Raw genomic sequence first — 19,500 nt, 5'->3', positions numbered from 1 at the left:
GTTTTTCTTTAATGACGTTTCTCTCTCTCGCTGTTCCGCTGTTCTTCAGCATCTCCTGGAGGTCCGCGATGAGACTTTCATCATTCTTTTGGCTTTTTAGTATCTTTAATATCTCCGACCTGAGTTCGTTATTTTCTATTTCGATTTCTTTCTGGTCATTATTTTCACTCATTAGTTCTTCTTCTTCAGTGGTGTATTCTTCGGATTCTCTCGAAATCGCATTGGTGGATTCGTTGATCATCTCTTGATCAGTTTCTATTTCTTTGCTGTAGGCCCTGGTGTTGGGCCTATCTTTCTTGGACATTTTTAATTACTTATTGAGTCAATTAACCATCCTCTGCTACCAGCTTGTTGCAATATTTTCAGGATCAGACTCAATAAAGATAATAGGAGTTAGAGCTTTAAATATAATTCTTTTTAATTATGATAGGCATTCTATATTCACTGAATATTCAAGGTAGAAGCGACGAGAATGGTGAGGGTGGCTCCTTATATATACAAGGGGTGGAGCTAGGAATGGGAGTGGTAAGTTATGAATACATTAAAGTCCAAAGAATAAGTTAACCTCTGATGTTCCATATATACATTATTTACACATTGGAGAATAAGGCATTTACATCTGACAGTTCTCACTATCAGGAAATTTCTCCTTAGTTCTAGGTTGCTTCTCTCCTTGATTAGTTTCCATCCGTTTTTCGTTTTGCCTTCAGATGCTTTGGAGAATAGGTTGTCCCCCTCTTCTTTGTGACAATATGAAGTAGTTCATCATAGCTTTTTTTTCTATGTATAGGAGATTTCAGGTGGGCCAATATTCCTTCCCAAAAAAAGCAGTGCAATGGCTCAGCTATTCAAGTTTGGAAATTAGACATTACAAAAACTCTTTCCAAGGAAAATGACATAGTCAATGTAGTCATAAAACCTTTATTCATTCCAAACTCCATCGTGTTTGTAGTCTTCATATTGTAGTTACAGCCTAATGCAGGGGTGTAAAACTCGTGGCCCGTGGGCTGGATGTGTCACATGCTGGCCACACCCACATTTAGCAAAAAAGTCACAATACAACATGTTACGTGACGCCGCCGTGACAACGCAAATTTGACACCCCTGTCCTAATGGCATCACCAGGCATATGATATGAAACCTTGTTGCTATTTCCAATTACATGCATATTCTAATTTGTGTAAGTCCTGCTAATTTTTAACTCTACTCTTCTTTAAACCTGTCTTTGCCTCTAGTATTGTTTACCAACCAATTTGTGCTTTGATGAAATATGTCATGATCACGGGTTCAAGAGACCCTTTCTATTGTCTGTGAATGGCTCAACTTCTGAGATCAGATAAAGTCAAAAAGAAGTATTCTTAGCAATGACAGATCCTAACTGACCTTGTCTAAAAGCTAAGCAAGGTGGTTACTATTTGGATGAGAATCCACCAGGAAAGCTCAAGGCCTGGAGGCTAGATTGGAAAAGCCAAAAAAAAACAAAAAACAAACCACCTCAAAAGATGGCAAACCATTCTCAGAGCTGAGCCCATAATAGTCACAAAGAGTTGAGTCCACCTCGAGAGCATTTAACCTGCTGCAGAAACTAGGAATGCAAAACCATTCTTATGGAAGAAATCTGCATTCTGAATGGGTTATTAGAGGAAGAGAAGAGGAAGAACAAGTAATAGGAGGCAAGAATTAAATCAAAGATTATGGCGAACTATGATCCTCCTTTGCATAAGAAGTCAAGAAGTAACAGATGGGGAAACGTACATCTGATTACCCCTAAACCAGTCAAACTCGCAGCTCACGGGCTGGATGCGTCACGTGCTGGTCACACCCACGGCCAGTTTAGCGAAGGGTGGAAAATTCACAATACGTCAAGTGACACCGCTGTGACAACGCAAGTTTGACACCCCTGCCCTAAACGGAGCAGAGATGTTAGAAAGCAAGGGAGAGAAAACTTAGTATTCTCCTTAAGAATATTCATGGAACTCCAAATTGCAATCCTAAATACCTTTTTTTCAGAAAACTATGCATTTGCATCTGAAAAGATCTCATTCAAATTTGTCTAAACAGTCTAAATTATGTTGGGTTGCTCCAAGGAATAAGCAAATGTAATTCTGAGTAATAAAAGTTTTTTTTTTTTAATTTATAAGACAGCAGTCTTTTATGTCAAGAAAAAACAGACATTGATACCCTTTTACTCATAAATAAGTCTTTTTTTTTTTTAGGAGATCTTCTGAGTATCATGCCTAGGATCTCAATAATCACAGACTAGGATGCAAATTAGATGTACAATGGTTATACAGACTCGTCTTTCTTTAAAAGTCGAATAAACTTAATAAAGCTTCCTAAAACTGTTGCTGTTTCTCAAAAATGAAGAAGTTGGAATAGATCTGAATTTTAAAGAACAAAAGGAGAAGAGTAGGGACATTTTTTTTTTTTTACTCTTGCCAACAACCATGGATGGATGGATGGAGAGATATAAAAGCGGCATGGGATGAGATGGGAAAGAGGGTCCTGAATCTACCAGTCCAGTGGTGGGTTGCTCCTGGTTCTGTCCGGTTCTATAGAACCGGTAGTAAAACCGGTGGGAGGCTCCGCCCACCTACAACATCATCATCGGTGATCTGCGCATGCGTAGAAGCTTCTGCGCATGTGCAGAAGTGTGCACACTCCCGCTACAAACCGGTAGTAAAGGTAAGTGGAACCCACCCCTGCACCAGTCCCACCTTTCCATGCTTTTGGGATACCAATTGAATGTTCTTGTTCTATGTTCAATTATTGTTCTCACTGGAGGTGATTTTGAGTAGGAGAAACCACTGTTTCCATAAACTACTACTACATAAAGCTGTAAGAACAGAAGCCCTATCTAATCTTGTTGCTGGAACTAAGTAAAGCTCAGTCATGTAGGCAGTACAAAATATATATGTAACGTATTTATCAAAATACTTGTCTCCTGACTCAAGGAAAAGACAAACGCCTGTTAATGAAGAATAGAGGAAATGCCCAAAGCTACTCTCAGGGTGAACAAATCTGACATTTCAGAAATAGGATAATGTCTTCTGCTTCTAGAAACTGCCAATATAACAGCAATGCTGGCTCCATCTGAAATGTGTTTCTTTTTAAAAAAAAAAAAAATAAACACCACAGTCGCTAGTGGAAGTAGCACGGAAGGAAGATGTAATATGGTGTTTTGCCATCAGTAGCCAGCTGGTGACTAATAGGTTGTGGGATTCAGAGGCAATGAGCGTACTAATGAGGAAGAGATAAAAGGATTTTATTAACTGAAAACAAATCAACAGTCATCTACAAAGTAAAAGTCATCTTACAGCCCTTCTGCTTGTTAGGAACTTCAGAACTGAGGGTGGGTGGGTCCCTGGAACTAACATGTATAGTGATTTGCACCTTGGCACCTTCCAAAGTTCACACTGAGGTCCACCTGCACTCACCTTTATACTTTTTAAAGTACATTCATCAATCCTGGCAAGGATCTGAAGAGGCATTTTCATCTCCCTTGCAGCAACCTGAGGACATTTCAGCATAGGTATTTTTGGGGGCTGTGTTTATATATACCCCTTGCAGTTCATTTAAGGAGTATATTTTAATTACCGTATTTTTCGGAGTATAAGACGCACCTTTTTACCCCCCAAAAGGGGGTGAAAATTTAGGTGTGTTGTTCTATTCATGGAACAAAGGCTAAAGAAGGGAGGCAAGGCAGGATAAACACTTCACAACATGTTTATTGGCTAACAATAACAGCTAACAGTGACTCTCTCTGGTTAGCTAACTACCATGGAGAGCGAGCAGCTTTTGAGGCTCTTTTATACTCAGCTCTTTTATACTCAGCTCTTTTATACTCAGCTGTCAGAAGCTGGGCCAATCAGGAGCCACCAATTTCCCGCCGGCTTCCTGCCGGCACACGGACCAATCGGCTGCTCTATTGGCCGCTCGTGCTTGCCGTCCAGACGTAACATGTGTCTTATACACCAAATGTAGCCCTGCCCACCCACTGGCCCCCACCCTTTGGCCTGTGCCTCGCAGCAGTTACCTCCTTGCAAGCAAACAGCAAGAAAAAACAGCCTCTTTCAGCTTCAGCATAGATTAATTAGCACAAGTTGATTAGATCAGCCTCCCGACTCTCAGCTGATTTGCTTTCAGCTGTTTTGCGCAGGGCTCTGTTGCTAGCTGCAAAGAGTGCTGGAGCAGCTATGCTGAAAAAACGAAACTGAAAGTAAAGTAGGCTCTGCTGCAATGTGACAAAATGAGGCAGAGAGAGATTTCTTTTTCTTTTTGCTCACCAAAAAAGGTAGGTGCAAACAATGGGAAATTTAGGGCAAAAGAGGAGAGTTCAAGATTTTAAAACACAAAAGAAAAAAGGCTCTATTTAACTAGGGAATTGTAATAATTGAGATACTATTAATTGTATATTGTGTTGAAAGCAGAAATGGTTAAGTTGTGGTTTGGAGGAATATATGGGGAAAATTATTTGGTTTATTATTATTGGTAAATATAATTAATTGATTTGTAAGAAATTGGATTGCATGGAAATAATTGGAATATTCATGTTCATATTGATTAATATACAAAAAAAGATAGTTATATAAGTAATTGATTTATATAAAAATGTTGAATTTGTATTAAACAATTGTAATATTAAATAATTAACCAATGTGAGGATGGATATAAAAATAGATGACAATGGGAAGGGGTATAATATAGAATAGAAGGGAAAAATTGAATTTGATTAAGATTAGAGATGAGAATGAAGAGTAATATTGGTTTTTTTAAAAAAATAGATGAGGAATAAATATGGCAAAAAGGAAATATAGAAATTGTAAATTTAATTGAAATGACTAAACACTGTTTAAATTTGTGAACCAGCCAATTACTCTGTTCAAAGAAAATACATTGTATGTTTGTATGTGTGTTTGTCTAAAAAAAATTTAAAAAAACTTTTTTTAAAAAAAAAACAACCAAAAAAGGTAGGTGCGTCTTATACTCCGGTGCGTCTTATACTCCGAAAAATACGGTAAACATCATTCTTACCCTGTGCTAGGTTGCATAAAGATGTAACTTAAGCAGGCTGAAGGTGATTATTAGGTCCATAGTAAAATTTATGATTTCTACAATTCATCTTGGGTTTGTACAGAAATCTACCCAAAAATTCCTACAGGTACAATGGAAAAAAAGGTACACTATTCTTCTGTAGCAGACTTGGGTATTTTATGGCCCCTCGGCCACATCTGGCCCTTTGGTTGTCCCTTTCTGGCTCTTATGTGTTGCTTTTATTTTGAAGGCAACTGCTTTTTTCTTTTTTTAATTTGCCTAGTGGTGAAGACACTCATCTCCCACTTGGAAGGTTGAGAGTTCAATCCTAGATAGCAGCAGATGTTTCTCTCTCAGGGCACAAAGAAAAAAATATCTGCTGTGTGAACTCCACATAGTGTCAGGAAAAGCATCCAGTCAGTAAACACTCAGCTTCATACATTTGCCCCGATTCTACTCCAAATTAAGGAATTACATCATAAAAAAAGGGGGTGGGGGACTAATGCGTGCATCCATGCTTATGTACCTTCACAGCCCTATTGGTTCAGCCTTCCACAACAGCCGCAGTTTCTCTTGTGGTCTCTTGGGGCCTCTTGGGAAAATTAATTGCCCACTCCTGTTCTATAGTGTCATTTTATACAGTATGGGAGTTGAGACTTTGTCATATACTCCCTTTCTTTTAAATGACTCAAATTTAGTTTAGAATTCTTTGCTGCCTGGCGTCATGCAGTTATTCTTATGTATTTATCTCAAACAGTACAGGGCCTCCTGCTTGAGCAGGAGGTTGGGCTAGAAGACCTCTAAGGTCCCTTCCAACTCTGTTATCCTGTTATTATATTCTGTTATATGTTTGTTACATGCCAGAAATTTACAATCCAGATGGAAACTGTTTGATGTTGACCAAAACGAGACTAGGCATCTGTGGGTCATAAATTCAGGATTTTCCTGGAACGCAAATTCCACTGACCAGTTTCCAGAACACATCTGATTATTTATTTAATAGAGTATTAGAATGCCCAAAGATTGTTCAGAGCTATTTCTATGTATCCAATAAGTTATAGAATTCCCGACAGCTATTAACCAGTTTAAATTAAAATTACAATGGTATGCTGTGCCATTTGTGTGTTGATTTGACATTTTCATCGTTTGGGTACAGTTGGTCCTACACGTTATTATACCTAATAAAACATTTGCATTGTTTTGCGCAAAGAACTGGAGGGCCTTTTACAATATGTTAAGTATTAGAGTTGCAACTGAAGGCTATGACTTTATCGCAAGATTGATTCTGCCTCTTACTACTGCTGTTGTGAAATGAAGTCAGATTTGCCCATAAGTGTATTTCTGTATATCTCAAACAATTTGAGTTCTCGCTTTATAATGCATTATTTCAATATCTCAAGGAGTCTCTAAGCAGTTACTCTTCTTCAGCTAAAGGCTTCTTCTCAGGAGAAATGGTACTTACAGTTGTAGTTTATGTCACCAAATAGAAAATGCCACACTGATTAGATACAGATAGCATTTTTTAAAAGGAGTAGTTCTTAGGACAATGCTAGTTTGTGCATGAAAAATAATGTACACTTCAGTACATGGAGTCATATAACTATTGTGTCTTTAAGTGTTCATAGCACTCTTGATTTCAAGTTAGTCAGTCAGTCAATAAGCTGCTACTTCATGTATGGTCTTATTGAAATCAATTACAACCGGTAAAGAACAGCTTTTTCTTGACAGCCCATGGCTCTTATTTGACATTGTCACAGTAATTGCCATTTTATTTTTACATTTCCCACTAAATGACATTTAGAGGGGAAAATGACTGCTTCTGGCATCCTCAAGTTGTTTATTATTTGACAACCAGAATCAATTTGCTTCTTTTGCCTGTCAGGACACAAAATCAGTTTCTGAAATTGATATGCCATAATTTATTGGGTCAAACGAGAAATATAGGTATTAAAAAACTATAAAACTTTGAATTGAATTACTTTCCTCTTCTCTGACTTGTTTTTTTCTTCTAACCACTGAGAAGGCAAAAATAAGCAAGTACGTTTTAGTATTTGTGTACGAACGTTTCTGAAAAACCATCTGCCACGTGCCAGTTTGAAATAAAAATAGCTGGCATCCTAGGACAGGAGAATATCAAGACAGGAAATTGTGAAACATGCAATTGTCAGTGAGTTTCATTCTAGCATTGTATCCTTACTGATACTTTGCTTCTGAATGCAACATAAGAAAAGTTTATGTCAGCTTGAGAGCTCTTCATTTCTTTTGCTTTTATTTTATTTATTAAACTTTTTCCCCACCTTTATAAACTTTATAAAAAAAAACTCAAGGTGGAGAATATATCAAATATTCCCTTCTTCCTCCTATTTTCACCATTAACAACTCTGAGAGGTGGGTTGGACTGAGAGAGAGAGACAGAGTTATTTCATGTAGAGTAAGTAAGCACACTACAAGCCATCACTGTGCAGAAACCATTTTACTAGAGAGTGAGTAATACAACAGGAACAGAAAATGTATCACAAGAACAGTAGAGATGAATCCTAGAGTGGCAATGTGATACAGGAATCAACTACAATAGAGAAGAATGATAGTGCTGCATATAAGATAGACATAACACTTGTTACAAGAGTGACTCACCCAAGGCCTGCTTTTATGCCTAAAACTGGGTTAAAACTCACGGTCTCTTGGTTTCTAGGCAAGCACCTTAATCCCTACCCCAAACCACCTTTTATTTAGTCCTGCCTTTTTCTTTATTATATGACCCCACAATAGGCCTCTGTGAAGCAACTTAGATTCATTTCAGCTAATTGAAGTGATGTATTTTACTCTGCTGAAGTGCAGGGATGATTACATTTGCCTTCTAAAGAAATACAGGTGGCAACTTAAACTGCTTCAGGGCGGTGTGGTGAGAGGAGGTCCCTCTCAAGTTTTCTTCCCAAGTGCTGGAGGATCTTTTCCAGGTTGATTATCTTTGGGATTGTACACTGTGTGCAATGAAACCTCCTAGAAGGAAGAGCTCCAGCATGTGCTGAGGTGGCTCCAGGCTGTCCAGCTTTGCTATATTGTCCAGAATTGCTTATAGTGCATGCAGGTAATAAATCAAGTGACACAATACTTCTGGTATGTGCTTGGAGGAGCCTCCTTCTCTCCTAGACTGCTTCCTTTAGTAAGAGCTGAGGAGGCATCAACATCTCTTCTAGATCTCTGTATAGGGCCTTCAGGCTGCTTGCTAAAGCCAAAAGATTTGATCAAGAATTCAATAATGCCTCTATCATAGTGCTAGAGTTACACAAGGCAAGCCATTTTCTGCCTGTGCTCTGTCGTTGCCTACAGCTTTCACTAAAGCTACCTGGTGGAGATGACATCAAGGGATCTATCAGATAACAGAACTGATAAAAGAATAACAGAGTTGGAAAGGACCTTGGAGGTCTTCTAGTCCAACCCACTGCTCAAAAAGAAAACCCTATATCATTTCAGACAGATGATTGTCCAAACTCTTCTTTAAAACTTCCAATGTTGGAGCACCCACAACTTCTGGAGGCAAGTCCTTCCACTGATTAATTGTTCTAACTGTCAGGAAATTTCTCCTTAGTTCTAGGTTGGATCTCTCCTTGATTAGTTTCCATCCATTGCTTCTTGTCCTGCCTTCAGGTGCTTTGGAGAATAGGTTGATCCCCTCCTCTTTGTGGCAGCTCCTTAGATATTGGAAGACTGCTATCCTGTCACCCCAAGTCCTTTTCATTAAACTAGACATACCCAATTCCTTCAACTGTTCTTCATATGTTTTAGCCTCCAACCCCCTAATCATCTTTGTTGCTCTTCTCTGCACTATTTCTAGAGTCTCAGCATCTTTTTTTATATCACGGAGACCAAAACTGGATGCAATGTTTCAAGTGTGGTCTTAACAACCTATCAGTTACCTATCAGTTGGCCAATTTTCCCTTACACCATGGGCAATTGTGCAATGTTCAGTGAAGGCACCCAGCTTGGAGGCATTCAGCTTTCTCACTTGTAACAGTGAACCAAAATAACTGGGTTGTCTTGTGTTACTTTGCTTTTGAAGCTCCCTTTAGCTATCGTACAATGTGACAAAGCTATATATATTGCTTAGCCTTTAAAAGGGAGCGGAATGATGCAGCTTTGTGCAACCAAGTGAAGGTTTGTCAAAGTGAAGCATCCTTTCAGAGCTTCACTCCATCCTAGTTTTGGTTATACAGAGAAATAACAGAACATAGAATTTGGTTTAGAAGTGTCCTGGCATCTGCCCTTTGAGTGGGCAAGGTCTCAGGCATCCCTTATTTAAAACTAGTGAAGGACAGAACCTTGAATTTATTTCTGGACTGAAACCTAGTTTAGTTCTTGTTATAGAAATATTATGTCCTAAAAAACCATTTGGAACGTTTGATGTAGATAAATGGATGGTGACACATTTTTGGAATTCTTTTCAACTTTATGCATAATGGACCTGACTGAAACTTAAGAATGACGACTGGAATCAAATAACAGCACAACGGAGAACTGCTTATTGAACAATACCTGAATGTAAAATATGTTGTTTTTTATTGGCATGATTGGTAAAAGAATAGGTCATTATAGTTAAACAAAATGTAGGCCAAGATCAATAAAATGGATCAGAATACTGTTGATGCTTTTAAGCTCACTACTTCAAAATCATGAAGAATAGACAATATATGCGTTCATGTTTTGTCACCAATAATATTCTCCTGTGAGTACATACGTAGATTAACAAATATGTTTTGAAAAGAAGGAACACTATTTTCAAATTATTTAGGAGACTAAAAGAGCCTTTGTAAATTAAAGAAAGTTCCAGTCTTAATAATTTATTAAATTTTACTATATTAAATGTATAGGCCACCCAACTCCCAGCAAGATTGGGGAAGGGGTTATAATTGTTAAAACATTGAAAAACAAAGAATGGCAGGAAAAAGAATGCAGCACAAAGACAAAAGAATAACAATGTCAAAGAAAATAAACCCAGGAAATAAGAAAAAACATCAGTCATCTATCTCAAAGGCTTGGGTGAAGGTAATAGGTGTGGAATACAGCAACAGCAAACACCACAATTTACCAAACTGCTTGAAAAGAAATTCACATATTTAATTATTCATTTAAGCATCTGCTTGCTTACGTCTTGTCTTGTTTGCTCATAGTCATGTAATATTTACCTGCATTCCACAAAATGGAATATATATGGTTATGTCTTTGCCAGGTTTCCAGCAATAGTTTTTATGCTTTGTGTACATGCCATAAATCAGGATCTATGGGCTCTCTGCTATATGTACATATGGAAATATAACTCCCAGAAAGAAGGGGATTCATAGGAGAGAAGGCCAACTTTCTGATGTGCTGGTTCCAAATAATTTTTGGCATCTGCCCTTTGAGTGGGCAAGGGCTCAGAGATCCCTTATTTAAGACTATATTGGAGAAGGCCAGAACCTTGAATTTATTTATGGACTGAAACCTAGAAAAAAAGAATGGAAAAACCATATAGGACTAATATGATAGAGAGACAGACATATAGACAGACATTTGGTCACTAAAGCTAAAACAAATTCATAAAATTATTTCTTATTTTAATGTTTTTCAAAGATAGACAATGGGACAATAAGATATATGTCTTGTCTTATATTAGCTTATTAGCCTTGGCTGAATTTGTACATTGCAAGACAAAATTTTGCACCATTTAGAGACATGGGCATATTTTTTGTCAGGAAATAAATAATTCAAATAAAACAAATCTGTCTGCCCTGAGAATGTTTTTATTAAAGGGGTTATGTAATGAAAAAAGATCTCCCAGTGCAATAGACAATATATAAGTCTTTCAAGTATTCTGTCCCCAGAGCTCTTACCATTTGAAATCTCCAGATAAGCCCTGCCACCATCCCCATTCCTCAAATGACTTATGTCTCCGCAGAGGGCCATAGTTTCAGTCTCTCTCCACATTTTCTTTGCATTTTGGAAGGAGGCGGAAGGATGTAAAAATAACTGGGTTAAACATTAATCACACTTATTTTGCTTCTCATTTCCTTTCATGGAAAAAGTTCGTACTGCTGGATTTTTTTTCCGTATTATTATGACCTAGGTAGGTATCAGTTCTGATCCTTTTGAAACGACTAGAGCAACTGAGTCATATATGGTTTTGTCATCCTGACAAATGCTGCCTAATATTATTATTATTATTAGTCATTATGCATATTTTTCTATTAAAAAAAACCCTAAGATCCTCTCCTCTGGCCATTTCACGTGAGAAGAATTACAAATGAAGAGAAAATGATTCTCTGTCTATTCCCATAATAGGCAAATTATTTTTTTTTTAATTTGATTTATATGATTTATATTTATCATGAGTTGTGGGTAACACACAAAAATCCGTTTATAAAAGCTATGAAAATGCAACAAGCAAACCCTATCTTACAATTTCTATCAAATTACCCTATTGATCTGGTTCTGTGGATCATTTGAATACACTGTCCCCCAATGCTTTATGTCATCAAATAATCTTTCAGATGATGGACAAAAAGTGCCATTCCCTGAAAATGTTTAAAAAGGACGTGTAGCAATCCAAGCCAACAACACAATTCTCCCTGTCTTGCAGTTCTACTTCTCAACTGCTGGTGCCTTATTTGTTTGAAATCTTAGCAGGACAGTAGCTAACCTTCTAACCTAACAATTCTGAACATAACGTAACAGTTGATAACTTGTTCAGTTATTAATTGACTTAAAAAAATAAATGGGTTGCAAAATTTTAAGATTGAAAACAGATAGTTACTGATAAACCCTTTTCCCCTAATTTCCGCTAAGAATGCCACTGTACCATGATGTCTGGACTTAGCAGGTGCCTTAAATTCCTGCTGGGTTCACCCTTTCCGAAAAGATTGAAAGGGGAGTGGTGCAACCAACTGTCACACACAATGGGGCAATTGAAGCTCTGAAGGAATGAGGGAGGAAAACACACCTACAAGAAGGATCTCATGTCTTGGCTTCAGTGAAGGGAGAAAATGTCCATTGGCAGGCAAAGTGCCAGTGTGATGGAGGTGCTTGGGAGAGAGGCTTGCAGAGATGCTGGATGGGAATACACAAACATTGCAGAAGGAATACAGTGCTTAGGAGCAATATATGTGCAGCAAGGCTTGTAAAAATATTAGGAAGGCTTAAAGTCTGTAGAGATTCTCAGTCATCCAGGTCATGGTTGTCCCAAAGATGCTTTTTCAGGAGGCAACTGGACTTTCTTGTTTTTTTCTTTTGAAGACGTTTCACTTCTCATCCAAGAAGCTTCTTCAGCTCTGACAGGATAGTGGGGAATGGAAGGATTTATATTCCTTGCAGACAGCTAGTAATTTGCATCCTTTTAAAGGACGTTGAAGCACTTGGAGGTTTAACTGTGACCTTGAGGCACAGAATATAAATCCTTCACAGCTGAAGAAGCTTCTTGGATGAGAAGTGAAACATCTTAAAAAAAAAAACAAAAGTCCAGTTGCCTCCTAAAAAAGCACCTTTGAGATGATCAGGAAGGCTTATCTGGAGAGATGGCATCAGACAGGCAGAAGAAGGCAAGAGGGGAGGAGTTGGAGAAGCAGGAAAAATAATATGCATATGCCCACAGCTTACTAGAGGCTAAAGAGAAGGTGTAATCCTGGTCAGACTGTCTCTAATCAAATACCACACAATAATAAGATGAAAAGTAACAAGGGATGAGCCAGAGATTTGATCAGGAGCATGTGGAGGTCAAAATGAAGCAGGAATCAATAGCAGGAATTCAGGAAGTACAAAGCTAGATGCTGGGGTTGCTTCCAGCAATAGAAGGCAGTCTCTGCCCAGTTTAAATCCTCCTCCCGCCAAGTGTGCACAGCTGATGCTTTCCCTGCTCAGTGGTTGCCAACAATGAAGCACTGGGCTTGATGGCAAAGTCAGGACTATGTCATTTGCTCACAAGGCTTTTATTTTTGCCATAGTAGAGCAGGAGGCCAGAGGGATTCTTGCTTCTTGGGAGCCTTGTTTGCTAAAGAGGGATTAATGGTGGCTAAGGAAGGACCTGATTGGGTACCGGTATTAGATTCAGTGGCTCTTGAATCAGTAGGTACAGCACCCAGTGTGACAGTGAGAAACAGGACAAATAAATACAGGGGACCCTTACGAAGCCAATCTAGTAAAGTTATGCACATGAAATCCTTGCTTAAATTTGGTAAAGGTTGTGTTGGGGTGGGAGCACTGTAGACCCCAAGCTGCTAATGAGAGGCTCCCAAGGTAGTGAGTGGTATTTTTGGAGATTCATGTCTATGAAGATTCTCAGTCATCCAGGTAGAGTTGTCTGGAAGATGAATCATGGCAACTGGACTTCTTCTCTTTTTTTTCCTTGTTGAGTTTCAACATGCTGAGTGAACCTTTAAATATCTCAGAATAGCTCCAAAAGAGATGTGAAGATGGGTCCTTCATTTGCTTAATAGAACTATTAAGGAGCTTTCACACAGATTCTCTATGTGATTGATAATGTCATTCCAAGGCACTGGATGGCTTCCAAAGTTACAATTCTGAATCACTAGGCATTGTATGAATGGTGAAGAAAGAAAATGATCCAATTCACCCCAAGCTTGAATTTGGGCATAACGGAACAACACAGTACACAAATCATTTTGTATGATGTAAAAAACAATAATGCAAGAAATAAGTGAATGAGAGAATTCTTAATTTTGTATCCCAAAGGTGCTTTTTCAAGAGGCAACTGGACTTTCTGGTTTTTCTTAATTAGTTATCACCTTCTGTTTTAATTAACAAAAAAAAAAACAAACCACCACCCAATTCTACAAATCACAGCATCAGAATCCGATTGGCTACAAAAAAAGAAGCAAAAAGCTCAGATGTGCAACCCAGTTCACAAGAACACTTTCAGGAGCAGATTGCGCAACAGGCCAATAATTATAGCTTTTTAATATACAGGTTAAACTTAGAAAATTAAAGAGAAGAGATGTGTCAGCAAGGTTTGATCTGGTAGACATACAATCAGAATAGAAAATCAAAATAGGGAATAAATTCAGAAATATATGCAGAAAAGGACTTGAGAAGCAATGGGAAGTAAAGCCAAGGAATTACAAGAAAAGTTAAGAGACATTTCAAAGAGGCAGAGATCAAAGTGGCTTTTGGAATAAGCTATAATAATAATCAAGGGAAAATGGAAGCCTTGGACAGCAAGAAGGACATGAAATGATTTCCAACTTCAAGTAAGAAACAACAAGGAAAGAAATCTCAAATCTTTTTTATAAACACATTACAGAAGTTAAAATGTACAGCAGCTGGGCAACATCAACCCAAATCACTAGCATAAACAAAGTATAGATCCCTGCAGACAACTGAAGCCCAAGCACAAAACCAGGTTTACAAAAATTTTGTGAAAGACCAGCAGAGTGTAGCTATCCAGATCTCTGGAGGGAGAATGTTCCACAAACTGGGCACTGGAAAAGAAAAGGGAAAAGAAAAAGGCATGTTTTCTAGATCCCACCAAATTCTTTTGGCCAACAGGATCCAAAGGATGTCCAACCTGCCTGAGTCAACTGGATGGGTAAAAAGCTTCAAATGGAGCTCTACAAGGAGACAGGAATGTCAAATGGATACATAGGTTTCAAGAAAAGCAGAAGGACATGAGATATGGTTATTTTGTGCAGGTATATCTCACTACAATCAAAACCGATTCTCTGTGAGATCAACCAACTAATACAGGATGGATAAGAAGAACAAGAAAATATAAGAAAGAGGTTTAGCTTCACTTCACTGACTACACCAAAGCTTTTAGTTATGTAGATCCTGCTAGAACATGGAAGATTCTGAAGTTAATAAGGGTGTCAGAACATTGGATTATTATTTTTTCTGAGTAATCTTTAAAATGAACACATAGCTACTGTAAGAACTGAATTCAAAAGAGCACAGTGATCTCAAGTAGGAAAGGGAGAGACATAAGAATGCCGATTATTTCTGGAGCTGCTTTACTTAGAGCAAACTTGCTGTAAGAATGTCAGGATTGGAAGAAGCAACTGCTAGAATCAAAATCTGAAATGATATGCAGATGTCGTAGCTTTCCTAGCTGAAAATAAAGATTTTTTAAAAGCGCTTGTTATAAAAATGAAAAGTGAAGAATTTGAGTTAATGTTATGTTTTAAGAAAGCCAAACGAATACAAGTCTGCAGGCTTAAAGAATTTAAGAATGGACTGAGAAGAAAAGAAGATACCGGATAGTTTTTGTTTTCTTAAATTCAGGCACAGAAAAAGGTCAGTGGGCTGTAAAACAAAGCAAAAAAGGGAGAAAGAGATTAATCCTATGGAATAAGGCAGTGACAAATTCGTCTGTGAAGGCTGGATGCAGAATAAGAGAAAGAAAATGCTTTTGAATTATGCATAGGAGATTTATTGTTCTTCAAGAAGGATAAATTAATCCTGGAACATACAGAGACTGACAACTTTTTGTAGACAATAGTACTAGAAAAGTAGTTGTCTTGAAGTTGCTACCTCCTCTTGTAATGTCTACCCAGAAATGAATATGGAGACTACCCATGCCAGGCTCTGAAACAACTACATTAAATCTTCCAGGAGGAAGGGCAGCTTTAACAGTTCAAGTATAGGAGTTTCTTTTCTAGTGTCAGAAGCCCCCCTTTTAAATGCTAAAAAGCATGCCTGCATGAAAGGGGACATGGAAGAGCACAAAGTGTCACTTCAGTGTGGTTCCATAAAGCAAAATAGAAACCACCATGTTCTACTGAACTTCACTGCCTTTGCATGGTTTTTGTGCATTTGTATATCACAAAAACATTTCCATCAAGGTGACCAGCAGCTGACTCATTGTTCAATGTTATAATGACATCCATTCCAGTGATTGGAGGCAAGGCAATGTGCTTTGCATCATCCTAACATATACTAGGGCCATGATGGCGAACCTATGGCACGCGTGTCAGAGGTGGCACGCAGTGCCCTCTCTGATGGCACATAAGCTGTCACCCCAGTTCAGCTCCGCTGCACATGTGCACATGCCTCCCACTGGCCAGCTGGTCTTTGAGTCTCTGCCGTGCATGCACAGGGGGCGGGGGGCACACACTTTGGGCACTCAGTCCGGAAAAGGTTAGCCATCACTGTACTAGGATTTGACTGCAATTCTATACAACCAGAATAAGAAACTGCATTCAGCAAAGGGCCAAAATTATATCTGGGATAGGACCATTAACATCACTTTCTCTGCCATTTCTCCATGGAGAAGAGAGGGGTGGGGAGGGGAAGGTCATTGTTTCTTACATTCCCTTCTTCACAACATGAGAAACTTCATGGTACCAAAACGCTGTTCCGCAGAAGGCACCAAGAAGCTGTTCTTCACAAGTTCTGAGTCATTGCAGAACCAGAGTTGGTGTGACAATTAGCTAGAACCTAGCTACCTTTCCTCTCTGTTATTTTTTTTAAGCCTCCAAATGTTTGCTGTCCTCAAAAGAAACATTTACTTAGTATTTTCTTCTTTCCCTGATATTGCTAATTTATTTCTGCCTGTATTTATCACAGCAAGACAGCCCATGTCTCATTCCATCATCATTCCAGAGATATTTCCTTAGCTAAACAGAGAAACAGAATGACCGCTGGTGGGCAAAAAAGCAGCGGGAGTAGGAGCAACTTTCAAGTTTCTGCCAGCTTCCCCATTGAGTTTTCTTGTGAGAAGCTAGTAAGGAGCATGAGAAATCCTTCCTTCCTTCTTTCCTTCCTTCCTGAATGGTTTAATAGAATAGAATACAGCAGCACAAATAGTTTTCTCCCAAAATTGGAAAAACAATGACATACCATCAGAAGACAAGGTGATTAGAAAAATTATGGAGTGTGCGGAAATGGGTAAGCTCACAAAGGAGATACAAGAAAAAGATGAAACAGAATATTACTTAGTCTGGGAGAAATGGTATAAATGGTTGGAGGAGAAAGGGGGAGGAAAAGGGGGGGACAAAAGAAAACTAAATGGATAAATTAGATGGAGGAATATGGAAACAAATGGGAAGATATAAATTGTGAAAAGGGAATTAGGTACCTGTTTATGTTAAATGTAAATAAAATATTTAGATTAAGAGAATATATTATAATGGTGTATATATATATATATATATATATATATATATATATATATATATATATATATATATATATATATATATATATATATATATATGATATACTAGAAATATATGTATAAAAGATATATTAAGATAAGAAAGAGAAATGTATAAATATGGATTACTGATGCGAAGATGTTGAAAAGAAAATGTAAATATCTGTTTTTGTTTGTTTTGTTTGTTTGTTTTTAAAAAATTGTTTAATAAAAATTATATACAAAAAAAAGAGACAATGCCAAACCAAAAAAAAAAGAACATAGAAAGATAGAATTCTTTATTGGCCAAGTGTGATTGACCAAAGACAAGGAATTTGTCTTTGGTGCATAAGCTTTCAGTGTATATAAAAAGAAAAGATACATTCGTCAAGAATCATAAGGTACAACACTTAATGATAATCATAGGGAACAAATAAGCAATCAAATCATACAAGGAAGCAGTCAATATAAATTGTAAGGATACCAGCAACAAGGTTACAGTCATACAGTCATAAGTGGGAGGAGATGGGTGATAGGAATGATGAGAAGATTAATAGTAACGCAGACTTAGTAAATAGTTTGACAGTGTTGAGGGAATTATTTGTTTAGCAGAGTGATGGCGTTCGGGAAAAAAACTGTTCTTGTGTCTAGTTGTTCTGGTGTGCAGTGCTCTATAGCATCGTTTTGATATATATATAATATAATATATAATTAATAATTATAATTATATATAATTAATATATAAGAAGTTGTTTCTTTCTTTCTTTCTTTCTTTCTTTCTTTCTTTCTTTCTTTCTTTCTTTCTTTCTTTCATGGTGTAGATGCTGCCAGCTTTCTGCATCCCTTCAGTGTTTACCTTTCCTGGTTTATGGCTAATTGCTTTGCTTCTTTCTCTCTGAACATTTGGAATCCATTTTTCTACCATTTGTAGAAAAACCTTCCTAATTCCAGGTCACCCCAATTATAAAATGTATTTTTCTAATCGTCCAGGCAGGCCTGAAGTACATTCACAAGCCCCTCTGGCACCACCACATGCTCTTCATGTCAAGTGCTCCAGCAGCCCATTCTGCTGCCAGGGATCAAGAAGGCCTGCAGCTGCCATGGTGCCCTAGTTAATTACATGTTGAAATAGCAGGAGACAAAATACCTGTAAAAAATCAGACTTAGATAAATGGTTTCTCAAGATGTTGCATTGACTGAAAACCAACGTTCAATATATGAGAAAGGCTTAGAAAAGACACACACAGTATTCTCTTTTCTGCACCTTCATTTCAATGTAAATAAAGATCTGCAATCTCCATCCCTGCCCCAACTTCACACACCACCACCACCCCTCGTGTAAAGTAGTAGTTTGAGGCAAGAATGGGTGGGTTTGATTGGCCAAATTTTTATAGGCATGGAGATTGATCAGATTTGCAGAGTCCTTCATAGCCTTTCCATTTTTTTCCTTAGCTTCTTATTTCTCTCTTATTATTCTTCTGACTCTTCAAATGCATACATTAACATGATTACTTCCTTCCAAATTGGAAGGATACCTTTAGCATTACCACTGTAACTTGCATGCAACCCAACTCCCAATGACTTTGAATGGTTCACAACAATCAAAGAAATTACAAAAAAATCCATTCTAGAAAGCAGGCACCAATGGTGGGTTGCCCCCGGTTCAGACCGGTTCTATAGGACCGGTAGTAAAACCAGAGGGAGGCTCCGCCCACCCACCCTGATGTCATCAAAACTCATGTGCAGAAGAGTGCGAGCACGCGCAAGTGAAGCGAGCATGCGCAAGTGAAGCGAGCACGTGTGCATGGCCCCGTTGCGAACCGGTAGTAAAGGTAAGTAGAACCCACCCCTGGCAGGCACTACTATAGAGAAGGCATACTTACAGCGTCCTGATAGATGACATTGCTTAAGTGGAGGAACCAATAGCATGCCAATCCTGCTGGACTGAATCAGACAATTTGGGGGGGGGGTTTCCCTCAAATAATCAGACCCTATGAAATATAGGATTTCACAGATAACAACCAGAATCTTGAACCAGATCCAGAAGCAAACAGACAATCAGTGTAGTTTGCAAAGCAGAAGTGGTACATGGGCATAAGAAGGCATGCCCATTACTGCTTACAATGCTGCATTCTAGACCAGTTGAAACTTCTGGGTGATCGTCAATGGGATTCCTATGTAGATCGCATTGAAGTAGTCAAGCCACAATGTGTCTAGGATATTAGTGACACATTTTCCAGAATCTAATTTTGTTGACCTTGAACTAGGAACGATGAGCAGTTAGTCCTGGAAATTGTAACAGTTCTTGAAATGAAAAAGAAATACTGGGGAACACAAATAAAGAATATGCT

Source organism: Pantherophis guttatus, chromosome 1, assembly GCF_059756535.1.
Source record: "Pantherophis guttatus breed Tessera chromosome 1, ASM5975653v1, whole genome shotgun sequence".
NCBI classification, from domain to species: Eukaryota; Metazoa; Chordata; class Lepidosauria; order Squamata; family Colubridae; genus Pantherophis; species Pantherophis guttatus.
The sequence above is the reverse complement of the archived record's forward strand: the minus strand, read 5'-3'. Positions refer to the sequence as shown.